We start from the raw sequence: 25,346 nt of genomic DNA, 5'->3' as shown, positions 1-25,346 counted from the left end.
AGGCAGGTGTTACTAAAAAACTTAAAATATGCATCACGTCAAAGCTTTCTGAGAACCGGTTTATGATTGACAATTCATCAGTTTCCTTGTAGGCAGTAGCAAAGTCCTCGCGGGCTGTAGGAGAAAAGTAGCGAACCCAGTGGGCCTGAGCAGATGTAGTGACGTTACTTGATCGACGAGGAAAGGCAGTAGTAAAAGTCACAGAATTGTGATCAGAGAAACCAGTTTTCATGTCCATAATGGGAAAACCATGGGAAAATACCAGGTCCAAAATATGACCATGAATAGGGCTGTGCAATTAATTGAATTTGATTATCATGCACATCTAGTCAGTAAAACCGGTTTCTTGATTAGTAGTAAATCGCCATCACCTGCTTTCAAATGGAGCGGGAATTACTACACAGAACCGTAATTCACTGACAAGCTAGGCAATTTCGTGTTCATAATCGAAGGCGATTCGTCTGCGATATTGCCTAGCTTGTCGGTGAACTACGGCTCTGTGTAGTAATTCCCGTTCCATTTGAAAGCAGGTGATGGTGATTTACTGCCAATCACTGAACCGGCTTTACTGACGAGATGCGCATGATAATCAAATTCGATTTAATTGCACAGCCCTAACCATGAATGTGCGTTGAACTATGCACCATTTAGAAAAATTAAAGGAATCCATAAGATTACAAAAATCCTTAGATAGCGGCTTACCAGGACAACAGATGTGGATATTAAAATCACCAAGCAATAAAATTTGATCATACATAGTTACTACATTCCCCAAAACGTCTGCAAATTCACTCACAAAAGCATTATTAAATTGTGGGGGTCGGTAAACAACAGCACACAAAACTGGATTATAATCGTGCAATCATGATTAAAAAATGCAAGCCAGTGTCTCAGAGAAGGAGTTTAAATGACTTATGGCCACTCAGTGCCACCCTGTTAGAGGAGTCCTGCATAAAACTGCAGGTCACATATGCGATCAATATTTTAAAATCTCTAACAAAAATGGTTCCATTTCCACCTAACCTTAAGTAATAGCCCAGTGTAGCCAGAAGCTGCCAGCCAGACTCTCAGGAGCTTCCAGAGTGAGTTAGTGCCAGTGCAGCTTATCTGCTAATTTATGGTTGCGTGTTTATCGTTCACACTCTGAGGGAACAGACTAGTCATTGGATGAGGGACCGTCAGCCTCCACCTCACCCGTGTAGCAGACGACCCCCCTCCATTAGGAACAGCAGTAATGAGGGGGATGAGAGCCGCTAATTTGAAAACTTGGACACGGCCAGCAGACCATATGGCAAGCATTTATCCCTCCTGAAAGCCATGCTAACAGTCATTTACATGGTTAGGGAGAATTCAACTATTCCTCTTTCCCATCTTTACTCATAACTAGGAGCCAAACTAATAACTACTTAATTGGCAAGTGATTCAAGGAGAGAATTGTTAAGGGATTTCTGTATTCCTTATTCCAGTCCTCTTTGTAACACTAGTTCTCCCCTGAAAGGATGCATTAGAAGATAAAATCTGAGCCTAGTACACTGCTTTGCTACATTGTGCCCATGTAAAGTGGTACTGTGATGGGTTAATACCATGATGTTACGTGACATTGTATTCAATGTCAGTTTTACTTTTGTCTTTTCTTGGTTGAAACACTAAGAAGACATGAAACATTTCAGTAAGATGTTCTTTTTCTTTCTTTCTGATGTTCATTTCTGTTTATTTCATTCATGTTTATTCTGTGCTGAAACTAGTAGTGAAGAGAAGATACATACATACATATGAACTATCATTTAGCAATAACTAAGCTTAATAATATGTCCAAATTGAAAATATTTTGAGGAAAGCAGGTAATCAAACAGTTGCTGTTTCCTTATTGACTTCTATAGCATGGGGGAAAAAAATACTATGGATGCCAATGGGGAACAGCAGCTTCTTCAAAATATCTTCTTTTGTGTTCAGCAGAAGAAAGAAATTTGTAGGTTTAAAATGACATGAGGATAAGTAAATTACGTTAGAATTTTCATTTTTGAGTGAACTGTCCCTTTAAGTAGACAAAACTTGCTTTATTAAGAACAAGACTGACAATAATGGTAACTTGCTGTTCAGTGTGTCATATGCTGAAGTTCTAAATGATAATGAGATTTTTTTATCAAATGATTCATTTTAAAAAAGAATCATTAAAAGACCCTGATAAAAACAGTCCATTTTTTGTTAATTAAGACATTTTCTTGCCATTATCTTTTCATTCCACCACATTCAGACTGCAAAGTCACATTCAAAAGTAGGCAAAAACTGTATTTCTTCCACTGTGATTTTCCCGACCAAAAATTATGGTAATGTCATGATCTTTGAAAGGTGAAATAAAAATACTTAAAAATAATGTAAGTGGAGAGCAAAGCCTCTTATGCAAAGCATTTACTGTAAAGTAAGTTACTACAATATACGACACACAACACTCAATTTGTCCAGCCTACAAGCATCTCTAAATGCAAACATACATACTGAGCCAGAAAGTGAGAATCTAAGAGTTTTTCAGTCTCTGCTCGTCTGCTTGTAAGTCTGAACTGTGCAATTTGAGTCGCAATCATTTCTAGCTGGGCATCAGGAAAGGGTGAGTGAATTCCTCTCATACAAGAGTAATTTGCTGCCTCACTAAGCAAGTGAATGAGTAAAGCAGAGCACTTTTAACACGAGACAATCAATTTGAACATAGTATTATCTTGTAATGTTACGTACAAACTTAGACTTGGTAAATGCAATAAAAGTCTAGGAAGAAGATTAAACTTATGGATACGCCCATCGGAAAAGCCTCTGGTAGAGCAATCCTGTCACTAAAAAGAGCACAGTCACCGAGACTCACCGAGGAGACACTTCACAGCAGAAATGAAACGCTGTCATCTATAGTAGAAAAGGAAGAGAAATGAAAAGGCAGAGAGTGAGGGCAGGGTTAGGTAATGAATGTTACTATGTGAGAGTGTCACAGTGACCGACACTACTGTATTGGGCAGATCAGAGTGACCTGACAAGAAAAGAAAGGTATTCAGTGAGTGACAGGTAGTGAAAGACTGAAAGCAGAAGAAAGACAGCTGAGCCAAAGCAAGAGATCTGAAAAATCTGGTTGGTGTGGGTCTACTTGTTCACATGTTGTTAAGAAAAATTCTCATTGATACTGAACATTTAATTTGCTCATTACCCATTTCTCCTGTTTTTAGATTACCTTTGCCATCATCTAACGCTCACTTTAATCTTTAAAAACAATTTAATAAAACTGTTAAAAGTCATCTTTACCAAATCTAAAAATGAATACAAATTTTTCAGATGATAAACATGTGGTTTCATTTATTGTGTTCAGCAAATTATCATGTCAAATCCACACGACTGGGAATTTTTATAATTTCATAATTAAGATTTTGCATAGGTCAGTCATAGCAGTGTTTGGTTTCAAAGTGACTTCTGGGAGCTCTGCTTCAATACATCACTACACTAAAAAACTTAATGCAACTTAATGCTGTGATGCCTAAAATCACTTTTAGCATTTAAAAAGAGTGATTTTAGTTTATAGTGTTTTATTTTGAATGCATTTAGACAAGATAATAGAACTTTTGTGCAACATCACAAGGAAGCTGCAGTATATATATATATATTACATTTATCTGTACAGAACAAGATAAACAAGTTAGTTCACCCAAAAATGAAATTTCTGTCATTATTTCTTCACCTTCATGTCATCCAAACCTGTGGGACTGATTTTCTGCGAAACAAACAAGAATATTGGTAACCAAACAGTTTTGGTGTCCAGTGACTTTTACTGCATTGAGAAAAAGATATTTCTCAAAATATATTTTGGAATGACATGAGGGTGAGCAAATAATGACAGAATTTGTTGTTGGGTAAACTATCGCTTTAAATACTACAATACTTTACTATGCAAGTTAAAAAAATGAGACATACGCCATACTTAACCCTCTTCTACCTGGTTACCAGCTACCAAGTCTCCTTCCCTTTGGCCTAATTACTTGCACCTTAGGCAGGACCCACATGGACCACCATACCTCAAATCAAATTACCATCAACACACATGAGTGACAGGGTCAAATTTTGCAATGACAGAATTAAGGTCAGGACTGGGCAGTGCTAATCTATCACTAATGCTCTGCTGTGTTGCACTGAGGGGGTGTATGTTAAATGTAATTATATTTGCACCCACAGCAACCCAACTGAAAACTGGCTCTAGTACTGATGAGAAATTTCCATCATCCTCCATCCCTAAACAAGCTTTGCATCCAGCATAGAGCAGCCGAGCAGCATTAAAACTGAGGTGGACGTGCAGACTGTATAGCACACACAAGAGTAAAGCTTCTCTGAAGCCCCTGCTTGATACTAATCCCAGCGCCCACCTACACACCTGCCTACCCCACAGACAGCAGGATTGGCTGATGCCCTTTATTCTGCTGCTGAAATTAGCCTGCTCAAACATCCTGGATTACCAACCTCTCTGTGGTCTTTGCAGTGGCCACTTTTTATAAGGTTAAAAACAGATTCCACTCTCTTAATCTAGCCCACGCAAACTGTAGCCTTTTAATCCCAGGATTAGTCTAGCTTTTCCTCTTCAGACATGCTCTACAGCGCTGCTCGCTGAAGACTTCAACCAAGTGAGGAAGAGGGACGGAAAAGCATGCAAAGTGAACAAAGCAGGGTTTGAGAGCTGCAATATATTCAAGGAATCAAATATTTCCTTTCAATGTGACCCAGGTTTAGAATTTATTCACTTATTTACAATAATAAAAATAGAAATTAATACTTTTATTCAGCAAGGACACTTTAAATTGATGTTTGACCGAATATAAATTTGTTAATTTCCATTTTAAATAAACACTGTTCTTTCAAACTTTCTATTTTTCAAAGAATCCTGAAAAAACCATCATGGTTTCACACAAAAATATTAAGCAGCACAACTGTGTTTCAACTGATAATAAGAAGAAATGTTTCTTGAGCAGTAATCAGTATAGTAGAATGATTTATGAAGGATCATGTGGCACTGAAGTCTGGAGTAACGATGCTGAAAATTCAGCTTTAATATTGACAGGAAAACAACATTTAAAAATATATTAAAATTGAACATTTAAATTGTATTGATATTTCAAAGTATTACTCTTTTACTCTATTTATGATCAAATAAATGCAGCCTTGGTGCGCATAAGATACACTGCCCTCCAAAAGTTTGGAAACACCCCTGGCAAAGTGTGGTTTTGGACGATATCAGCATAAATCCTTATCCTTTTTTGGTGCAAATACATTAAAGTAACTTGACATTATCATTGAAGACCAGCAATAAAACATAATAATGGCAATATATACATGTCAAAGTCAGACATGCCCCTTTGCCAGCTGTGATGCCTGGTTACTGGTTTAAACTTTATTAAACTAGGTTTTGAAAAGACTTTTGGGTCAGCACATCTTAATAGCGTCAACAATTGATTGCCAATTCAAAGTCAGAGTTTGAATAAACTGACAACTCAGATGCCCAGATTATGCAGAGCTGTAATAGCTGCTAATGGTGGATATTTTGATGAATCGAATATTTAAGTTTTTTCTATGTATAAACTGTTTATGTAATAAAATATGTTTTCGTAGTTTGTGTTGTCCCTTATCAGTGCAAAATTATCACAAATTAAAAATGATTCATGCCAATATTGTCCAAAACCCCACTTTTCTAGGGCGTTTCCAAACTTTTGGAGGACAGTGTACTTCTTGTGAAAAAATCTTACCAGTCAAAAACATAGCTTAACTTGAAAGGTGGTGTATCTATCTGTAATTGTTTGAATTATTTTTGCAGTTGCATTCGGTACCACTAGTGGTGCCAAAATTCAATTTAAAGTCAATTTAAAGTCAATATGAAATGTCACATGTAATCCATTTAACCCATATATTTCCAAGAGTGAATGTTTTATATAGTATGTTCTATACCAGAAAATACTTTTTTCCCCTTTAAAATAGCATGCATAGATGAATGCTTAACCATCTTCAGGAATCTTTACAAGGCTCCCTAACAAAAGGGCAGCCTTTCTCACAGTGCCCCCTCTGAACTGGAAAGAAATATGATCTGTGTTCCCCCTGCTTTACAGACATTCCTCTATAACAGGATGTTAAAAGTAAAGTTAAAAAAGTTTTTAAGTGTCTGTTGTCTTTTTTTACTTTTTCAGAGCAGAATAAAAATAAAAAGCCAAGAACATGCAACAACGCCTGGTGAGACTAAAGAACTCATGCCACAAAAGTTCTTGTGATATTAATGTCACATTAAAAATACCAAGCGGTACAATAATTCAATGATGGATAAAAATAGAACATGGCAGAAAATGTACAACTCATTCTGTCAAAGTGACGAATAATGATTATTAGTAGTGCAGCCTCTGGTACAGACAGAGCTTTGAGAGTTTACTAGCTTGCTGTGGTGCTCATGTGGGTAACTCATTCTAACATCATTTCCTGATTCAGTTCAACCTGCTTTCCCCAACCATTTCCCATCAAAAAGTGGCAAAATTGCAAAAAGAATAAGCAAAATGTATTAGCATAATCTCACGGGTACAATCATTGTCTTTTGGATTTACAGTATAGGACGCAGCCAGAAAAAGTGAGGGAGGAGGGAATAGTCGACAAAAGCCGTGTCTGCTGCGGTATTTCTGGGGTGAGCCAGCTGACCGTCTCATTCTTTTCTCCGAGCGGTCGCGAGACGGATCAGCAGGGAACCTGCGCTAGAATAGCGAAGGGGTGGGAGCCGAGTCCTCTTCGCTTTCCCCCATCTGTGGGCTTTTACAACAACAGTCATCTGGAGACCTCACAACAAACAGGTGTTCCATTTCACACACACACACTCATAACCCATAGAGAAAGCTGTTAGGGAGGCCACTCTGTAAGCAGCTGCTGCTATAATTACCAAGAGAGCGGTGGCTGCTGGAGTCTTTGTGTAAAAGTTGGGTTAAAAGATTTCAAGAAAAAGGGGAAGTATATTATTGATAGCCAACCGTGCAGGAGGAAAAGTATATCCACAAAGAGCTGTATGACTCGCTCGTGAAAGGAAGAACAGCAGTCTGGGAAACAGAATGAACATACCCAACACAACTGTATTAGCACCAGGGTGGAAAAAGTTCATTATAATACCTGTACCGACTTTTATTTCCTACTAAAACAAATTAGACTATGAATTATGTGTTGCATCTTGCATGTAATTCATAAGCAATGCCACATACTAAGTTTAATTGAGTCTGAATGTTTTATGATACAGCTCTTCCCACAATTATAATTACACTTAGCAGTAAATTATAAAACATGTCTTGCTGGAAATTTAATAGGCGTCATTACTTGTCAACTTCTATGAAAGCCATTTAGATTACTTTCAGGGCGGATTTTATTTTTCCAAATTAAAATTAATTTTGATATTTTGGCTGCTACAGGAGAGAAATTTACCTAACTAACCATGAATAATTTATTTGAATATTTATTTTAGCTCATGATTTCATTTATTATTATAAAAAATATATATAATATTGCATTAATATGTAAACATATATAAACAATACCTGAATGAATATATATAAATATATATATATATAAATAACGAAGTAATGAAGTGGTTTTATTTAAATAAATAATACTATAAATAATATAAAATGTTTAATATATATACAGTATTTTTGTCTGGCAAATCACAAGTCATGACCAAAAAAACTCATATTTGTGAATTAATAATTCAATCTAAAAAATAAAACATAAATAAAAATAACATATTTGATATCTGAAAATATATATTTTATTATTCAAGTTGCATAAGAAAAACTCTAATATTTCCTTTAACTTGAATATTACCACATTTTCTAACTGTTGTCAAAGACCCGGCAGTCCCAGCTACAGATGTGCAAGGTGCAAAAATAAAACCACCTACTCCAACAGTCCTGCTACTGTACACCCATAAATGTGAGCGAGGGTTACGTGGGATGGATAGTAACCATGTGTGAAGATAATGCCTGAATTCTTTCTCATTATGTCAAACTTGTCGTGATCACCTTGTCCGGGCACTAGTTTTGCAGGAACAGCACCTTCTGTTTCAGTTCTTGTACCCCATCATCTTAACGCTGCTAAACAGGACAGCCAGTTCTATACAGCATGACATCAATCAGTTGTCATAACTTAAAGGGCCATTAGATACAGCATCACCCATCAAAGTATACATCTCAACATCCTGCAGGATATTTTACATTCCCCAGGATGGGAACAGAGGAATCTGTGCATAAAAAAAGTGGTTTTGGTTAAAGTGACTAGAATAGTTGTAATACATCCAGGGTATAAAATATTGTCACACTCACACCTCGCAATAGCAGGTCAATTTACAGAACGTGAAATTACATTTTGCATACTTTTGGATTCAATATTTTTGCACAGAATTATGACATGATATTTGTACTATATAAACAACTGACAAGAAATTTCTCCAAGCATCTGACAAGCTTGCACACTTGACTGTCAGTCGTAAAGCAAAACATGGCGTGTCCCCTTCACAGTCCTTTCAACAGCTTGGACAAAGCAGGGGTGATAAAAGAGGGCTGTTGTTTCACCCCCCTCTACAAAAGCCCGCTTGTCTGTGCACACTTAACCGCCATTAAAAGCACATTGACCCCTGTGTGTGGACGGAGGCACGCGTGCAGCATCAATGGCTGCCCAAGCAGGCGTGGGCCAGGGTTGAAGCCAGGACGGGTGTGTTTACCCACACCACCACAGCCCCTCTCTTACACGCTCAATGAAAAGGCCTCTCATTCCTCCACATGCTGTCAAACAGACCATGCTGGATGTTGTAAATCAAACTGAAAACATTCTCCTGACTAATACAACAAGTGCTTCCAATATTTGCCATTAATTCTTTGGAAATGCTCATCTATGTGACTAGCACTTTGGCACAATTATGTTGTTCAGTATGTACCCATTCTTTCTCTTCATGCCTTCTGATTGAAATTAATATAATCTACAAAAGATTTTTACAATTTTTATCTGCTGAAAAGTCACAGTGCTAAGGGGTTGTGGATGGTCGCTAATGCGCTATGTGGTTGCTAAAGTGTTCTAAATCATTTTCACCATGTTGTTAGGTTTCAAGGGTGTTCTGAGTGGTTGCAATTGCAAATTGGCCCAGGTCAAATAAAGGCCACCAACAAGCCTATAGTCTCTAGATGTAGCTAGAAGTACTCTCTCATATTTAAATCTATGACATTTTTTAAAATTCTGTCATCATTTACTCAAGTGGTTGCAAACCTGATTCTGATTCAAGATTCTGAAGGTCAAACACAAAAGAAGATAATTTAATATTAACGAATATCCAGTTTAGTAAATCCAATACAATTCAACTAATTTTGACAATAATAGGGATGTAATAATTCAAGATGCAATACACTTCACAATACTGGTTTCACAATACAATTTCCATGATTTTTTTATATTATATTTTATATATTATATATATTTTTTATAAATTATATTTTAAGTTATAAATTGAAAAGTGTCCTTTTGCTATTTCTTAGACAAAATGCTGCACTTTTTTGTGAAAATGAAATATGTTTTACTTAAAATAACAAATAAATTGGATTTTAAAACCTAAATTCAATAAATAAATAAATTGCACAAATACTAGAAATATCTGTTTTTATAGAAATATCTGCATGTCTACATTTTCCAGCAGAAAATGCATTTAAAGCAAAAACAGAACGGTCTGACTTCAGCTTTGTGAAATTACGTTACATAAAACATATGCACGATACAAAAACTGCAGATGGGCTGAATGAAAACGTAAATTCACTCTCTGCCAGCAGGTGGTGCTTATGGAACAGCGGCAATATGGCATTTCCTTGGTTACCGCTGTAAACAAAGCAGCACCATGATTATAAATACTACTTTAATATGCATTATACAAAGGAATTATACAGAGAAATACCATCTAAAATTTCTGAAGAGAGTTCCCCTTAGAGATACATCCATATAACCCCTCACCTCCAATTGTAATCACAATTCGTTAAACATATCAACCGACTTGAATAGTCACAGATCTTCATCGATTTTCAACCAGCTCGGGATGCATCGTTACATCGCTACTTAATAGCCCCTTTCACACAGCAGTAAATTACCGTAAAATTACCAGAACAACTTTACCGGTAAATACAAAAGTGCACTGTTCACAATGAAGTTCTATCTGTAAAGCACATCGCTTTCAAAATGCCAATAAATTCTGTGATATCATTATCATGTGTCATCTGCGTCAGAATGTTAAGATTGGCCCAGAGTAGACGTCTTACATCAGTGTGTTCTGAGCTTATACGTGTTCATATCGGTAATCTCGTTCTGTGTTCACATGGACCACATTACTGATAATGTTACAAGTTCTCATTCTGTTAAATTGCCAGAACAAATTTATCAGTATTTTTGAAAATCTCCTGTTCACATATCATCTCCTAACGGTAATTTACCAGTAAAGACTGCATGTGTGAAAGGGGCTAATAAAGTATCATATTAGTTTTGGTGAAAAACAACTGAATATTTAAGAAATTTCACTGTAAAATTGTGGCAGCTACCATTGCTCTCCTACATTATTACTGAATTCACCAAAATCAAATATTCCTTAAGAGGTCTTTTTGTTTTCCACAAAGTTTTGAAACAACATGACAGTGAATAAACAATGACAGAGAGTCAACTAACTAAAATCATAATTCCAATCAATATAAAACATGTGGGGCATTTTACCTGTATTGAATTTAAGTGAGCAACAGTTATAATGATGCTTGCCTTATTAATCACCACTACTGTACAACCCACATTGCTGGAGTTATTGTTGCACACTCAAAGTAGGCAGCTGTTTTCCTTCCTGGACTGATGGTGGCGCCATGCATTACTCTCACTGTGTTGGCTATTATGAGTCAACCTCCTTTTAGTTGTGGATGTGGTCGTGCAGAGGTCATGCAGCTGGCCTGTGGACTTTGCATACAGGAAAATACTATCATGCCATCAAATAACTGAATAAAAAAAGGTTACTTGCACTTACAATAATGTTAATGTTGAGTAGTATTTCATAAAAGATCCTTTCTTATGTTAAACGATTTGTACAAAGCAGTCTTCTTTACTCATCCTCAGGTCATTTTACATTTGTATGACTTTATTTTTTATTTTTGGAGGATAAAAGATGCTTTGAAAAAACAAGATTAAGAAGTAAGAAATTATGTAATAAATTCTGCAAAAGAAATATATGTAATACAATTTGTGGGTGAGTAAATTATGACCTTTTCGTTGCTTTGCTGCTCAATGTCTGCTGATTTCATAACTGTCCATAGTAGCAAATTACAGTGTCCTCAAGGGCTTTGGGTTTGAGACTGAGTTTTGACGTTGGTGCTCACTGAAGGTCACGAGCAAACAAGAACCTTCTGTTTGAGCAACTTACACACGTCAATCCTCACTCTTGTAACACGAGATGCTGATAAGTGGGATCTCTTCACTAGCCAAGGAGCTTGTTTAGCCTGCTTTTGGAGGCCGTATTGAACCGAGGCATATAAAAGTGTGGAGTTCCCTGTGACCACAAACAATGAAACACTGGCTTATTGTTCATGATGTTTTTCTGTTGTCCCCTTCATTATAGTAAGTCGTCTAATAGTGGAGTCCCATTGAAAACAGGAAATAGTGATAGAGGCGTATAAAAGAAACGTTTGTTTTGTTGAGTTAGACTGGCACCACAGACTTCCTTATTTGCATTGCAATGAAAAAAATACCCTCTTGTGAACACAAAGGCAGTTGTGTTTTTTGAAAGGGGTGGAGTTTAATGGTATATTGGAAATGAGAGGTTGAGGGTGTCACAGAAGAAACACCTCTGCTTTTGATCTAAAAAAACTAACTCTTTGTCTAGTTGTGCCCCAGCCATTGCTCCAGGGTTTTAAAATGACCAATACATCCTTTTTTAAATTGAAACTTTCAACTGAGTAAGGCCAAAATAACCACTTCTCATTCAGTTGTTTCAGCAGATAAATGTCTGTTTCCTCTTTGATGCTCGCAGCATGTCATTCAAAATAATCACCATAACCACAAGTTTTACTCAGCTTTGCACATCATAAAATAGGTCCTGGCTACAGAAATTAACAAATCATATTGTATTTTTGCTAGTTGAGTAGATCATTATTGTATGGCATTGCACTCCCAGGCATAGCTTATGCAACTTTCCATATAGGACAGTTTAGTATAGGTAGAGTCTTTGGAGAATCTTGTCAGCGCAGGTGCAGTCTATATTTAGACAACATTTTTATCATATATCTGAAAACAGATTTCTTTACCTGAAATAAATTACATGAAACACAAAATGTATGGTGTAGTCCTTAAGACCCAATGTATATGAATGCACTGAACTGTACAGAGGCATGATAAGACTATTCAAAAAGTATTTTTATACTTTTATTCAACAAGAAAACATTAAATTGGTCAAAATTAGCAGTAAAGAATCCTGAAAAAAACGTGTCACCTTTTCCACAAAAACACTGAGCAGAGCAACGTTTTCCAAACTCGATGATAAAAAATGCTTCCTGAGCACCAAATCAGCATATTGGAATGATTTATGAATTAGGCACATCATGCTGAAGAGAGATGATTGTTATTATTGTTGGGCAGACTTCCTTCATTGAGACCCTGAACGCTTCTAACGGCAGTTACACTTCCTGTCATTGAGACAGTGAGTGAGGTCTTGTGGTTTCTCAGAGTAGGACAACAGCTAGTCCAAAACACAGCAGCCCAACTAACAGGAAGTGAGAAACAAAGAGGTGAAGAGAGTTTTCATGAAGCAACATTGACACAATGGATTTAAACAACGTGCCAAGTTGTTGACCAACCTCAAGTTTTCAAGAATCTAACAAACACCCATGTAGTCCAAACATCAATCTACTCAAGCAGCAATTCCCATGACAGCAGGACACTTGTGACTTACAGGTTAATCAGTGTAAGCCACAATACCTCAAACAACATTATGTTTCCTTGACAATGCCTGGAAACAATAGGTAAGGTGACTGCATGTGCATCGCAGGTGCTAATCTTCAACCGCCTGGATTGTAGTGGGAATTGCATCTTCCAGGAAACAAACTATTATAGGGGTCATTAACAGTTATAAAAACAAACAGTACCATAAACATGCTCACTCTTTACATTACAAACAAAACACCTCTAACGATCCCGGTAAAAATGATTATGGATAAAAACAAGTTAAAAGTTCATGAAAGAACCACAAACTACTACAGATCACTAGACCATCTTCATTTCTCCAGAGATGCTCAGCTGCCACCTGGCCAGCATTCTTTCCTCAAAACTGCTTTTGTGCTTTCCTCTGTAGTGTGCTGGCGAAAGAGGCGTCTGGCACCCCTACAAGGGACACTAGGAAACGACAAAGACTGCTCATTTCAATGCATCTGTTTTTTCAGCGGCAGCACTCACTTTAGCTAATAGCTCCAGTGATTTAAAGCCTGCAGGACCGTTAGAGGACTTGATGGAGTCAACAAAAATCAATAAAAATGAACCCAAAGAATATGTATTTACAACAACCAAGGAATATTTAGACATCAACGTCAACGTAGAACGATGGAAACGTGGGACGTCAAGCAACCCCAAACAATGCAAAAGTGAAACTGTTTGTGTTGTGCATTCAGACACTTGAAGGGAACAATAGAGCCGAACTCTGGAAGAATAAGCATCTCCTTGGCAACGTCATGCGGTGCATAATGCAGCAGAATTCCGGGCACTTAACGCACACTTTTGGCACAAGAGTTGGCTGAGAGCAGATGCGCCGCGGCACCCTTCGAAAGGGGTTAACCCCATCCCAGACACACTGTACAGGAGTGAAGGAGGCCCAAGTGGGCTTAATCCGTACAGAGGCCCAGCTTTTTGTCTGCTGTCCATTATTATTGATATGGCCCCTTCGCTTAGTGCCATCTGTGGGCTTTATACATCCGGCTGCCCGCTTTGTTCCTTGAGGAGCTGTTATACAAAAGGGGTCCGCGTGCAAGAAGCAGGTCGGCCCCTTTGGCGCTAAGGGGAGCTGTCCCATCTCGTCTCTCTGGGGGCCTACCCACCCTCTCCAGACTTCGTCCGTCGTGAGGCCACAACAGCCCAGCAGCTGCCGCGCTGCTCCAAAGCCAGGCCCGGGACAAGGTGACAAGACAGGGGGGCCCAACCTACCTAAATGATGCAGCTGGGTCAGCCATTAGAGGCAGGCTGCTCCTCATGGGGTAGTGGATGTTAGAGCCTGTGCCTGTTTATCTGCACGACAGGAACAGTTGAATAAACAGCTGCGTAAATGAAGTCGGCACTACTGAATAGAACAGCAGGGTTAAACTGAACATCCTGTGCAGTTAATGCCGATTCCTGACCCCCGGGGAGCAGCCAGAGTCTGATTTGCATGGCAAGAAATGAATATGGTATTGTAGCAAAGCGACCTAGGAAGTATTTTAAATGGAAGAAAATGACTCCAAAGTAGTCAGGACTCCATAAATGTAGAATTCAATCTTCCAGTGCGGAGTGAGCACTGCAGCACAGTATATAGCAATAATAATCCTGGCTAAAAATAGCCCCCCACAGACAGCAGCTCATATCAAAAGAGCTAGCTTAGTGCGCTTGATGAAAACACCATGTCAAAATCCTTCGCTACTCTACTCTACTCTCTCTAATGTACAGTAGTTTAATTCTGTCAGTTCGGGCTGCCAGGGTCAATGCATTTTGAAAAATAAGAGCAAGTCTGATTTCATGTTGTGCGTAATCTGGTTTCTTCGAAAGCAGCATCAAGTTGGAATGGTGACCTAGTGCAAACAGAAAACTAGTGTGCTACAATGCAGAAAAGCCCCACAAATGCATGCTAACTTCACTTTTCACTTTCAAGTTGAGTTCCTGTCGTTGAACTTGTACAACAAAGCACAAAGGCTTAAACACACTGAATGCAAAGTTGCTTTGAATATTATAGAAAATTAAGGCCAATACCGACAGTAATTATTTTCATATTTTATATTTTTCTGTTGTATATAACTACACTGAACAAAATTATAAACGCAACACTTTTGTTTTTGCCCCCATTTTTCATGAGCTGAACTCAAAGATCTAAGACTTTTTCTATGTACACAAAAGGCCTATTTCTCTCAAATATTATTCACAAATCTGTCTAAATCTGTGTTAGTGAGCACTTCTCCTTTGCCGAGATAATCCATCCACCTCACAGGTGTGTCATATCAAGATGATTAGACAGCATGATTATTACACAGGTGTGCCTTAGGCTGGCCACAATAAAAGGCCACTCTAAAATGTGCAGTTTTATCACACAGCACAATGCCACAGATGTTGCAAGTTTTGAGGGAGCGTGCAATTGGCATGCTGACTGCAGGAATGTCCACCAGAGCTGTTGACCGTGAATTGAATTTTCATTTCTCTACCATAAGCCGTCTCCAAAGGCGTTTCAGAGAATTTGGCAGTACATCCAACTGGCCTCACAACCGCAGACCACATGTAACAACACCAGCCCAGGACCTCCACATCCAGCATCTTCATCACCAAGATCGTCTGAGACCAGCCACCCGGACAGCTGCTGCAACAATCGGTTTGCATGACCAAAGAATTTCTGCACAAACTGTCAGAAACCATCTCAGGGAAGCTCATCTGCATGCTCATTGTCTTCATCGGGGTCTCGACCTGACTGCAGTTCGTCATCGTAACCAACTTGAGTGGGCAAATGCTCACATTCAATGGCTTCTGGCACTTTGGAGAGGTGTTCTCTTCACAGATGAATCCCGGTTTTCACTGTACAGGGCAGATGTCAGACAGCGTGTATGGCGTCGTGTGGGTGAGCGGTTTGCTGATGTCAACGTTGTGGATCGAGTGGCCCATGGTGGCGGTGAGGTTATGGTATGTGTAGGCGTATGTTATAGACAACAAACACAGGTGCATTTTATTGATACTGTGACGAGATCCTGAGGCCCGTTGTTGTGCCATTCATCCATGACCATCACCTCATGTTGTAGCATGATAATGCACGGCCCCATGTTGCAAAGATCTGTGCACAATTCCTGGAAGCTGAAAACATCCCAGTTCTTGCATGGCCAGCATACTCACTGGACATGCCACCCATTGAGCATGTTTGGGATGCTCTGGATCGGCGTATACGACAGCGTGTTCCAGTTCCTGCCAATATCCAGCAACTTTGCACAGCCATTGAAGAGGAGTGGACAACCTGATCAACTCTATGCGAAGGAGATGTGTTGCACTGCGTGAAGAAAATGGTGACACCAGATACTGACAGATGTTCGGACCCCCCCCCCCCCCCCCCCCCCGGACCCCCCAAATACAGTAAAACTGTACATTACACCTGTGCAATAATCATGCTGTCTAATCAGCATCTTGATATGCCACACCTGTGAGGTGGATGCATTATCTCGGCAAAGAAGTGCTCACTAACACAGATTTAGACAGATTTGTGAACAATATTTGAGAGAAATAGGCCTTTTGTGTACATAGAAAAAGTCTTTGAGTTCAGCTCATGAAAAATGGGGGCAAAAACAAAAGTGTTGCGTTTATAATTTTGTTCAGTGTAATATATTTTTGAGCAAGCATTCTTTTCATTTTTATGCAAGTCTCACTTTGTTATAATAATTTCACCAAGAGTGGTTGTTAAAACAAAAGTGAAACTTATAAATATGCATATAAATGGACTAGTAAACATTGTACTACTGTGGAGGATTGATTGTTCTTAATTTTCATAACATCTGCATTTTATGAAAATTCTAATGATGATCCTATTGTCAACAATTCATCCTTGTACTATATGTGTTACCTTTTTTATTGTTTTATTTATTTTTTTGACCTTGCAATGTTTAATGTTTAATCAAAATGTCATAACTCAATCCTCACGTGAAATGGCTTCTCTATGCAGGACTTCTCCAATCCTTTAATCCTAAACTCTGCCCCTTTCTTACAATTGACTTCAATTTCGCAGATCTGCCTCCATACAATCAACAAACAAAATCATTTGAAGCAAGTCCGTGCCACATTTTTATTTTTCAAAAATCCATTTCACTCAGACATGTCACAATACAGAAGAAAATGGGCACCACTTCAATTTCATCATGACTTTAACCTTAACACAAGTGTGGATTCTTAAAGTGGAATTCTGGAAGCACAATGACAAAAAAAAAAAAACTTTTTCCGAAGAGACATGCTGTAACTTTATTTTGCCATTCAAGCCCTTCGAGGAGAACAGCAGTGGCATATATTGGTTAATATTTCATGAGTGCTCCTCAAAATACTACCTGATGTCTAAGAACGCTGAGCTCGATGTTCCGATGTACTGCGTTTCAAATATACACACACACCCTTAAGGGATCCGGCAGGCTTCCTCAGAGCACTCTAGACTTTTAGGTCTACAGCAAAGCTTTAAGTATTCAGAAAGCCTCCAGGCCAATGGAAACAACAGGGATCAGGCCTCATGATGCTAGCACAACAAAATAATGGAGATGATAAAGTCTGCTTGAGAAAGAAAGGAGTCAAACAGTAATGTGTGACATGACCTATAAATAGAACTACTCGGTTTTCATTTCATATATTTTGTTTTTGGTTTAAATAACAATAATAACCTTGATGACAGTGTGATGCTAGCAGGGAAGTAATGAACATGAGTCAGAATAAAGGCACATCTGGTGAATAACCTTCAGCAGCACGAGACGCGTGATAGAAAGTGACAGTGGATCGTACCACGCTGTGACTGTGAGAGGAGAGACACATCACCGCGTACGGCCCCTGCAGCCTGCTGGGATGGACACATGTTGCAGGGTCAAGTGACCTGAAAGTCCCTGTAGCTAACACTTCAAACATTAGCAGAAAATCCTATGGGAAGACACTGAGATGCACTGTTTTTCCTAATCAGTAAGTCAAGGAAGTATAATTTTACTTTTACAACCTGCTCATGAATCAAAATGACATCTTAATGATTATATCTTAAAACGTTGTTTGAGTTATTAAACTCACACAGCAGTAATAAAGAGAAAAATATTTTACACATTATCCATCACGCCAGTGAAAAATAAATATATTAAAATGTATTTGAAATACATTTATTTCATGCTAAGTATATAATAAAAATACTCTGCAATTGTACTTTTAGTATACTAAATTGGTATATTTAAAGTCTGCTGAATTGGAACAACAAATTTCATACTTAATGCATTTTAATTGTGCAGAAGTAGTGCTGAAGTCTAACTAAAGATATACTGAAGTATCTTTAATTGTGCTAAAGTGGAACTATTGCAAGTATATTTCAGGTACACATTAAATATCTTGCATTTAAAAACATTATTATACGATCTTCATCAATAGTGACATTAAAACACGCATTAGGCTTATTATGAAGAAATGTGCATTGTGCTCAAGTAGTACTCCAAATAAAGATTAATTATAGTATTCATATCAGTAAGTCTCGAGTGATATGTCGGTAAATATGTTAATAGATTTGAACTATACTTAAGCCCCATTCACACGAAGAATGATAACTATACCGATAACTATAAAGATAATGATATTAGCGTTCACACCAGTTTATTCTAAGTGCACGCTCGTCTACTGCTTTAAATTCTCCAGCTTGTTATAGCAGAATTGATTCTTATTGGCTGTCAATATTTTTATCATTCATCAGCTGATTTAATTTAATCTTAGATTTTTGTTATATTATTTTATGTTAAGTCATTTGATTCGATTTTTATTTGATGTGTAAAAAAATCATAAATGTCTTCAATAAAAATGATTGAATTAAATTTTTCATGATTTAGGATTAAACAATGTGTTTTATCATTTGATTTATTTGTTTTATTTAATGTGCAATAATCAAAAATTAAATGTGTATTATGTGTATCAGTCATTCCATTGCACAAAAGGTTTTTTATAGTAAAAAAGGTTCTTCAGATTTTTTAAATGTTCTCTAAGATCTTCAAAGTTTTTTGCGCCAGACAATATGGCCCCTCAGCCAATGGCATCACTGCGAGGTTAGTACTCCGTGTCAGATTGAAAAGAAAATAAGCAGTATCACACGTCCCTAATCTGTGTGCTTTCTACATTACCCAGCTCCACTCACCATATTAAAAGTAAAAAAAAAAAAAAAAAAAGCAAATAAAATAGTGAAAAATCAGTATGAAAGCATTTCTGTTTCATCTCCGGCACAGGAGGAAAACAACTTCCTGATGGCTTTCATGATGAGTGCATTTCCTCTGCCCTTTCTCTCTCTTCATCATCTCACTCTCTCTTGCGCTTTTTCCTTCCTGCCAAGCGAATTAGATCATTTAAGAAGGAGGCGTGGCTCCCTCAGGCATTGCCTCATGGGATTCTGAGGTTTCACAGCTTAATGGACTCTCTTCCTTCTGCCTAACCTCAAATGACTTCACATTTCTGGAAAGAGGGATTTCCCAAGAAAGCTTTCCAAGAGAGACTACGTCTGCTGGAGCAGTGAGAAGGTGAAGACAGGATGAAAGGACATGAGTTGTCTTGCACCTGTCAGCAGTTTTAATCTTGCTAAATGCAAATAATCGGTGCGAACAAAGACCTAAGATGTTCCCAACTTCAAATGAAGTGTTTAAATATTAATGTTCAGGAACCTCACTTTAAGATGAATGCAATGCATGTGGCTCATAATTTCAGATGTTCAAAAGCATGCTGATGCTGCATTCATACAGTGACAGAATATGGTTGATAATAAACAGTTTCTTTATAAAAAGACAACCATATTACATTCTAAGTGACTCCTTGAAACTTTCAGGACTAGGAACAGAACCAGAATCAACAGGTCTAGCTTTTAACAACCTTTTTCTTGTTGTCAATCTGTAATGTTATGCTTCTGTATCACATGTTACTGTAGCCAATGAGTAAGCTATATATGATAGACAATCATGGTCCTGAAGACTTAGACTTGCACAAATGAAGCTATGATGATAGCTGTGGGTTCACATTGGAAAGCACTCAAGAGCTCAAGCAGGTAAGGTGAGCGGAGCAAGTAAACAGATCCTGAGCTGCACGTTGACCAGGGTCAACACTTCTCCATCACATGCCTCATGCTCACACGCGGGTATGTCCACGTAAAGGACTCCAACGTGAACTATGCCCAGAGCTTCCCACCAGCCATACATGCCAGAAATGTGGTCTTGTGCATGTAAAGTTTTATGTTGATTATGATACACAAAAAAAAAAAATGTATTACCGGCACAACTCAATATAAATGTAGGTAATTAATTAGTAATTATAATTAATTAATTTGCAAAGAATTATACACTAGTTGACAAACTAAATTTCTATCACATTACTTTGTTTCAAAATCTTCAAAAATGTCAAAATCTTATCAACCCCAGACTTTTGAATGGTTACACTGAAACCCAAAGTGCTTGGCTATAATATTTATGCATTCTTGCAGTAAGACATTAGAGTGACTACATGATAAAAATGTATTTTGTGCAAAAGTTTTAGCTCAGTAAGAGTAGCCGTTCAGAGTCCCAGTGCTCTATATTGAGCATGTAGTGCCACGGTTGCCAGGGGTCAATAAGGAACAGGCTGAACATTCGCTGCCCTCTAAATCAGAGCAGGACAGCTACTGACGTAAATGGAGGGGCACAGGGAATTCAGCATTAGCACCTTTCAGTGACTGCAGCGTCAATACAATAGCATGTAGTTGAGTGTTTGTGTAAGACCAGACACTACAGAACTGCAGCGCTTATTAACCTGAGACATTGCGCAACCCCCGAATCAATGCGAAGCCGAATAATATGGCACACTTCCGTTTTTCAAAGACATCCAGGCATTTTTATGTTTGTATATGTGCGGTGGGGATGGGAGAGAGATGTATATGAAAAACAGAGCTTGCTGACCCACTCTACTGAGTAATCTCAGCAAGAGATGTGATAATAAACCCACAGAAGGCTTCCCACACACATGCTCACTTTTAATTACTGAAAGTAAAAAGCTATTTTCTACGACTATTTTCATTATTCAAAGCAAGACTAACCCAACACTTACATTAAGCTTCAAAGAATTATTACAGTAATATTAGGCAGTAAGGAGACAGTATTTGATCAAATTGGCCCTTAAAATAAAGTATAAGCCATTTTATTTTCTTTATTTACACAAACATGTCAGTTTCTTGCTCATGCAAATCTTGGCGAAATGACACTAGAGTGTTGAGTAATTAGAGTATCATTGAGTATCAAGTGTGATTTTTTTTGGCCATACAAGGATTTCCCAAAAGTATCGTTAGCCATATGGTCACAAGTTCTGTCAGTAACAACACAGTTCAATGAATCAGCGTTTTTCTGAAACTACAGTTCCAACGAACATTCACAAACAGTATCACAAAGCTGTGTGGCTTGAACCACAGACATATACATAGATTCAGCCACACTTCCCCCTGGAATACAGCAGCTGTTTATATGGGCCACCATTTTGGATGAATGATGTTGAGTGACGCATGTATGAAGATCTACATCTTCAATAGAATTCAGCAGGTGTTAGTTAACACACCATCAAAAAGTTACCATAGTTTAAAAATATGTAATATTGAGTTAATATATATAAAAACAAAACAACACATTTTCATCTGTGAAAAGTTATCTAATTTATTAAATAATTTAAATCTCAGTGTTTTTTTTACAACCAAAGGCTGTGAAATGTTGAGGCATCTTGAAAAACTAGATTTTTCCTGTGAATGACTACACGTTGACCGTTCCAAGATGGCGGATGCGTTGGCGTGTCTAGAGCAGTCGAATGTGGCATCTACCTATACATATCTATGGCTTGAACTTCTTGAGTTTTAATCCAAGTATTTTCACATGGCCACTTAAAATCTTTATCTTCTCCACTATGATCTTTATTCCATCCTTCACTGTGGGAATGTTTCTAAAGCTGCAAAACACAATTTCCCGAAAATTTAAATTAAGCAAATGACTCCGAATGTTCATGTTAAACCTCTAGTCAAAATCTCTGACCTACAGTTTGAGTTACAGTAAAAGTGATTGGTCACCATTAATAAAAAATGTGTTAAAAAGAAGGCTAAAAAATAAATAATTAAATAAATCAAATTTATCATTAGTAAAAAAATATATATACTTAATTTATTCAAACAATTTGGATAAATGTAAAAACTGAAATGTTGTCAGAGACTTGGCCCGACAGGTAATGTGTGTGCTGCAACATTTCACATTTATTTTCATGATCCCACTTTCTCCTCTTTCCCCTATCAACTTGCTCTATTTCCATCAATAAAATGCCAAAAGGCCAGAAATAAAAATGAAAAATCACAGACATTTTGTCCTCAAACTGCATCATCTTACAAAGACCAATCAAACCAGTTGCAAAGTGCACCAACCTACCAGAGACAGAGAGAAACCTGGCCACCTGGCCGAACACGTCCCTCTAGATCGGTGCTAAGGTTATCGACTTGTAACACGTATCTGCAGAACAGCAAGTGTCGTAAATTTGACAGGTCCCTCAATCTCTAATGACCCTGTATGAGTGCTCCCAAACAGCAGCCACCAGGCCAGCGTCGTGATGGATGTGTGTGCAGCCTGAGCTCTTGTTTTGTGTCGGGCTGCCTGCAGTGGCTAAAGCCTGCTAGCAGGGCCTGTCCTTGTACCTCTAGTCATCACTTCAGCTGGTGCGTAAACAAGCTGACAGGCATGGCCAGTGGGCCATGCTGGACACCCATGCCCTGTTGAAACACACACACACAGACCAACAGCAGCAGCTGATTCCGGATGGCAGCGGCAGCCCTATCGATCGATGAGCCCCTTGCCGTCTGCCTGCTGATATGAGGTCCGGCCAGTCCCCGCATGCCCGCCACAGTAATAGGCTAGTAAACTTTTAGTGCTCTGGCGATTGAAATTTAAAGTGTAGTCTGTTATAAGGGCGAGAGCCGGAGAAGTGAGGAGTGATGGTGAGCAGATCCAGCAAATTTTATACCAGATGCTTCCAGCTCTTCTTGTGCTATCTAAATTCTGTTTGCTGGCCAGGACTGGAATAGAAATTGCACTGTGGGTGAGAAGAGATGAAGGTAATTTAAAGTGAGGGTAATGGTGATGGTCACAGCAGCCACCCAGGGGACTGACGGCTGTGGCTGAGATGATGTGTATTTTTTTGTGCGAGTGTGTGTGTGAGCGCTAGCAGTCAGATAAAGGACAAGCTGAAAAGACAAACACACACTAAGTCTGTAACATCTGGTTAAAAATTTATTGTGCTTTATTTTTAGGAAATATTGTGTTTTGTTTGGGGGAAAAATTAATAAGTAATGTCTTTGTCAAAAAATTTAAGGAGAGTTCAGCTCAGCATGAAAATTGTTGCAAAATTATTGATGGATAATTTTCCCCTCTGCCAACGATTGAAGGGACAGTCCACCCAAAAATGAACATTTTGTCATCATTTCTGCCCCTCGTGTTGTTCCAAACCTCTATGACTTACTTTCGTCAGTGGAACATTTAAAAACAAATATATATATATATATATATATATATATATTATATATATATATATATTTTTGAGAAATACAATAGAAGAGCGCAGTCATATATTCAAAATCGATCATAAATGTGCACAGGATGACTAATAATAAAACTTGTGAGCAATGGTAGCCCAAAGCAAGCAGAGACAGCAGCCATCTTGGCACACATGAACCGTCAAGAGCATATGAAGACAGAAGTATTCAGCAGGTCAAGAACTCTGAGAATCTGTCATCTGCTTACTAGTTGTGAGCTCCTAACACTATTAGCCTTTTGCTCTCTGAGACCTCTGCAGTCTTTAAAGGTAATGAGGGATTCCTCCTCTTTCAGGACACAGACATACCACAAACAGAGCACAAACCCTTGACAGAGGGCTGATCCAGAGAGGTGTGTAAAAAACAAAGAGATCAGGCTAAGAAGCTTGCCTGCTGCTGCTGAAGAGCCAGTGCTGGCAGTGAATGCTTTGTGATAGAAAGCACATGCTGGGAAGGCTGAGCTGTGTTTACACTACATCTAACCGCAATTCGTTTTTTTTTCTGACCTTTAGGACTGACAGTCCACCCTGTCATTGTTCAAGAAATCGGATCTGTTCAGACTGTGTGATCAATACGTATATCTACATCACTTGCCATTTTAATAGCGTGACCACAATGCAAAAAGACCAGTTTTAGATGCATTACTGTACCAGCTACACATTTATGAATACACAATGTCCAAAACGGTTTGTATGTTCACTCATGATTTATTGTGAATGGCAGCAAATCTGAAGTGGTGCATACACTACCATTCAAAATCTATGCAGGAATTAAAATGACAAAAATAATATGAAATTAAAATTTTTATATTATTTAAATATTTAAAATTAATTTAAAAATGTGAAATTAATTTTAAATAAAAAAAATTATACATTTTGTCATGACTATTACAAAGTTAAAGGCTGTACTGATGCTTCATATAATTTGCTTTGCATATTAAATCAGAGCAGTTTTATCTCTCTATACTGTAAGAAATATAGGCCTAATGCTTGATAGACACAGGCATTTTTTTCACAACACATTGAATCTGCAAAGCAGACCCAATTAAATGAATCTACCTGTTAACCTACAGTATATGACTGAGCACAGATCAGCATCCAAACAGTTAAATCAAGCTCTTTTAAATGTAAAGGTAACCAGCTGTAATATTTATGCCATGCTTTTGACTGAACGGCCTCTGATCATTCACAAAAGAAAGAATAGAAAAGTACTGAAGAAGTGGTGACTGTCTCCACAGTTGAAAATGAGTCACCCTTTCAACAATGGCTGTAGTTAGTAAAACACTGCACTGAATCCTTTCCTCCGGATGTGAGTGTGTATAGCGATGCTATGTGTGTGTGCTATTGACTACAAAACCCCCAGTGTCTGCAGCCTTGGCACAGGCTGTGTGTGTGCGGTGGGCTCACATGTCTCAGCCTATGTACAAGCTGCACTTCATGTATCTGTGTGATTGCAAGCTAGCAGCCATAGATGAGGAAGAGCAGAAATGAGAATGTGTAAAAGAGGAAATGCAAAGAGAAAAGAAGAAAGAGGAGGTGTTTTGACAGGTGATGCTGCTGAGAGGAGAGGAGAGGAGAGGAGAGGGTGACAGAGAGAGACAGTGGAGGGGTGATTGATATCGCAGTGCTCTGGCACGGTCACCTGATTGGCGCCGGCTCCAGCAGCAGCAGAAACACACACACACACACAGCAGCATTCACAGGCAACCACTGATACGTGTAATTACGCACAATATAGTCCCAACCTCCAGCTTTCAGGTTTTGTC

General features: G+C 38.2%; 1 protein-coding gene across 5 annotated transcripts in view; it reads right to left on the bottom strand.

Moving 5' to 3' along the window:
- The window catches only part of akt3a (v-akt murine thymoma viral oncogene homolog 3a), a 91,554-nt gene that overhangs the window by 45,423 nt on the left and 20,785 nt on the right, over nt 1-25,346 (bottom strand). The gene's annotated exons all lie outside the window — the stretch shown is intronic.

This window comes from Barbus barbus (assembly GCF_936440315.1).
Source record: "Barbus barbus genome assembly, chromosome: 18".
Lineage (NCBI taxonomy): Eukaryota > Metazoa > Chordata > Actinopteri > Cypriniformes > Cyprinidae > Barbus > Barbus barbus.
The sequence above is the reverse complement of the archived record's forward strand: the minus strand, read 5'-3'. Positions and strand labels throughout refer to the sequence as shown.